Genomic DNA, 4,201 nt, shown 5'->3' on the forward strand with positions numbered 1-4,201 from the left:
GCCTCTATTTAGCTGGAATCGGTCTGGAAAGTAGTCAAGGTGTCTTCTTTTTTGAGATTAGGCATATGATTGAAGGCATCCAAGCGATCCCTTGTGCCAGCTAGTAGCTTGCTGACCTCCTACTCATAGCTGCCAAATATCTCAGTCATAATAAAATGTTGCCTATCCTTTCACAATTCCTAATTACAGCCTGTATGTACCACCAGTTCGAAGTGGATCGGTCAATCTATGAGCCAGGTTATCGAGATTAGGAGATTGTAGTGGAGGATGTGCCGCTGTGTTTGGATTAGAATGAGATGCTGGATGGATAGTTGAAGGAATTGAGGGTGGAGTTTTTGGATGCACAATGTTTAGAGTACGAAGAACAAATAGTACTGGATTGTAGTGTTGGATAGGCCACCATAAAGGTGAAGAGAGGATGTCATGGCTATGTTCCACTAAACTAAAAGATAAGGGGCGTCATGCACATCCAACCCTAACATTAACAACTAAAGTACTGGCTATCAGCCATATGCATCAGCTTGATATCCTTCCTCATTCTACAAGGCTTTATAAACTGACTTTGATAATAGGATATAAAATCATGGCCAGCTTTACTACTGCTTATGCTATTAATAAGGATCCTCCTCGAGTTCTTCCTCTTATTGTTATTATTATTCATGTTTTGTAGCAGGAGGTGATGATGGAGAGGATTGGGCCATTGAGAGGAGAGAGTCTAAAAGGTTTTCAATTTCCTTGCTCGGCTTTGTGGGAGGCGAAATTTACACTTACTATTAGAAGTCATTGGCCAGTTACTCAAGCTCGTTCAAAACATCATCAACCTCCACTTTCTTCCTATCAATGTTCCACTTTGGCACCTCCTTTCTTTTAAAAGCATCACTCATAGTAAACTAACATGCATCAGACTATTACACCAGTCTAGATAGCCTTGTCTGTTGTGAGTATTATTCTTACTCTCTTAAATAATCATTTGAAGCCACTGTCAGCCCCGATTCCAGCATAGATGGAGACAAGCTAGCAGTTTGACTATACTATGATTGCTGGGTTTAATCACACTACATGTAGCACTATTCTTGGATCTAGTCATTTACCTGGTCTTCTTCTACTTCTTCTTCTTCTTCTTATGCGATGTATTCTGTAATTAAATGAGTGTTTGAAATACTGTCGAACTTTTTCATAGCGTCACCTGGTTCATCGTCACTTCCTTTCAAGTTGATAGGGTTGCCCCATTTAGGTGCCACTTTTACGATCTTGTCTGATTTCTGAAAGGCCTATTCAAGGTTGCCCAGCTTGCTTTCAATACTGAGGAATTCGTTACCAGAGATTGTTGCATCGGATGTCAGTTTGTGAAAGGATTAGCGAATGAATCCGCACCTAGCTGCCTTTTTGAATGATTGGGTGTGAGTCTGAGATTATTAAAAGGTAACCAGCTTGACCGTTCCAGGCAGTGTCCTGTCACTACTTTCCTCTTCATCCTGAAATGAAACATGCTCAGAAAAGCCAGGCAGACTTTCACCAAGTGTAGTAGACTCCTCAAACGGGATAAATTCAGAGCGTGCAGGCAAGCTTTATTCTTCAGCTCCATATTTCATAATAAAAGTATGGTGTATGTATATGGATCATTTAAGGAACTGTCCTAGCCATCTGAATCCTTCTGCATAACCTGCTCGTTTGGCTATCGAGCACATGAATACTTCAAAAGGACGTTCTTCTTTCCCAAGAATTTTCATTATACCAAGGCCTTAACGCAACGCCTCTTCGCTAACTGCAGTTTTTTTGTCGATTTTATTGCCTAGGATGCAAATTGGAACCTGATTATTTTGTTACGTGTTAAATTGAGGGGGTGCTCATTATGACCTACAGTTACTCTGCTGATTCTCTGAAGCGGTCGGGATCTGCTGCGTCGACTAGATAAACAATGCCATCAACATTTGGAAAATAGTTTCTCCAGGTTTTGCGGGCGGCCTGATGCCCACCCAGATCCCAAGTTTTGAACCTAAGATTGCCAAGAGAGAGTTCTTAGGAGTGAGGCTGCAAGGTGGGATCAAACTGCTTCATTTTGTTTTCCTTGAGCATTCCGAGGAGAGTAGTTTTTCCAGCATTATCAAGTCCCAGGAAGATAATCTTGCCACTTTTGCTGAGCAACCCCAGACTCTAAAGCACTCCTTTAAACCATCGAAAGATAAACATGAATAATTAATCGATGAATAAGAAAAAGAATAACTTTCAAACTACTTGTATGCATACTGCTTTTTTAATTATTATTTAGACTTTGGCAGTGAGTTGTTGAAAGGAGTTCAGAAAGGGTAATATTTAATCTCTCTCATAAAGATTGATATTAATGTACTCAGAGGAAGCTGCATCGACCACTGCTACCAGTATCAATATTAGTAATAAGACAAAGGAGTACTATTTCCAACCCAGTCGGAAAGGATAAATTGGGGAGCTTAAAAAACTGCTCAGGATTGAGCTTGACAGTGAATCTGAAATGAGATTGCCAATATTGCAAAGGATTGTTGCGTACATGACCCTTGGGTTTGAAATGACCCAGCTCATCCCTGAGATGGTGCTCTGTAGTCATTCACAGGACATGAAATAAAGAAAACTTGTAAGCTATTTTCTAGCTTCTTATTCAGCACAAGATCCTTCTGTTTCAGCTATGGCGATAAACACATTTCTTAAAGGAATTAATCATCCCGACCGGTTCGTCCGTCAATTTTCATTGCGATCTCTAGCAGAAATGGATATACCAACAGCCAACTAATTCCTTATGTCAGAGATTGGCAACGCTCTACTCGATCTTCAACCTACGGTGAGAGTGACTGCCATCCTAGCCACAGTACGGCTTTTCAGACAGGCAAAGCTTTCCCTCTAATAAAATTCAGCTTCGATCGACAAACTCTACTAGCTCATTCGTGATGATGACCCAGTAGTCTCAGTAAGCTGTCTAGTAGCCCTTGATTAGATATTAAAGAGAGGAGGATTGGAGACAGGTATAATAATTTCTTCAAAAATGATTAGGCATCTTATAACCCATCTACAGTTCTAGCATCCTTGTCACCAACCAATTGTACTACAGCTTATCAACCGCTACAACCCTAAGTCCTAGGAAGAGACTCTCTTTATCATGAATAGTCTGGACTATTTGCTAGACAGTCCATCCCCTTCCATCATGATGGCAGCGATCAAAATCTTTTTGAGGTTGTCTGATGCAGGGCCAAAGATCAAGATGCGCATAATTTTAAGAATTGGCCTACCGTTGTTGACTCAGATCGTGGACCATCTTGGCTAACAGGAGTACTAGATTGCGTTAATCCTTTTAGAACATGTATACTACCTGGCTCGAATAAAGCCCCAATCATATCTCAGCCACATCTATCCACAGAACTACGCAGTATTCTTACCAAAAGTGGGTGACCCTCTGCCTATCCAATCAAAGAAACTAGAGATAATAGCACACCTTGCCTCTGAGCATAACATTGCTGACATCATTTATGAGGTGGTTTAGTTGGCCAAGTGTAAGGACAAAAGATTGTTCGAGATGGCTATCCTGACTTTCAAAGAGATTGCAGTGAAGTACGACCGATACTCTGAGGCTATAGTGAAGGAGATGTTACTGATATTTTCAGGTCAACTCACTGATCACTCTATAATAGCACTTCGAGACATCCTCATCCACAAACCATAACTTTTCCCTCTATGTAGTTGTGCTTTCTAATCAACCGTACTGTACTTAAAGCTAAACGAGGGCAGAACAGCCCTTCTCTAAATCCTGCTGAAATTTGAACTGCCTTTAAGGATTAATATATAGAACTTGTCTTTTTTAGTTGAGGAGAAATAGTTTGTGAGTACTTCTAGTGGGTATAAAAGGATGTTGCTGTCTACCTGTATGCTGTTTTATATCAAATACCCAGCTGAGTGCAGTTTCTTATTGCATGATCTGTTAAAGCGATGTCTAATAGACAAGGAGGAAGGCCTCGACAAGGGAACAACAACAAAGGCAAAATATCTGTATACGCAATTAAAATATAACTTTTAGACCTTTAAAAAGGGCTACCTCAAAATTGATTTTACTAGGATTGAAGTCTCAAACGAAATCAAGTTCAGGCATGAATATTTGAACACTCTTGAGCTGGTTTATCACCTTGAAAGGGACAACTTCACCAAACCATAATCCTATTTCCAACCCAAGACTATGATT

At 40.3% G+C, this 4,201-nt stretch overlaps 1 pseudogene across 1 annotated transcript; it reads right to left on the reverse strand.

Moving 5' to 3' along the window:
- Window positions 1-1,619: 1,619 nt before the first annotated feature.
- Window positions 1,620-2,829, reverse strand: LOC308128074 (annotated as a pseudogene). Its single transcript has 2 exons — window positions 2,812-2,829; window positions 1,620-2,154 (listed from the first exon to the last, which is right to left on the reverse strand). The product of its transcript is annotated as an uncharacterized misc_RNA (transcript).
- Between the last annotated feature and the right edge of the window lie 1,372 nt (window positions 2,830-4,201).

Source organism: Lipophrys pholis (genome assembly GCF_963383615.2).
Source record: "Lipophrys pholis genome assembly, contig: SCAFFOLD_680, whole genome shotgun sequence".
Taxonomy (NCBI): domain Eukaryota; kingdom Metazoa; phylum Chordata; class Actinopteri; order Blenniiformes; family Blenniidae; genus Lipophrys; species Lipophrys pholis.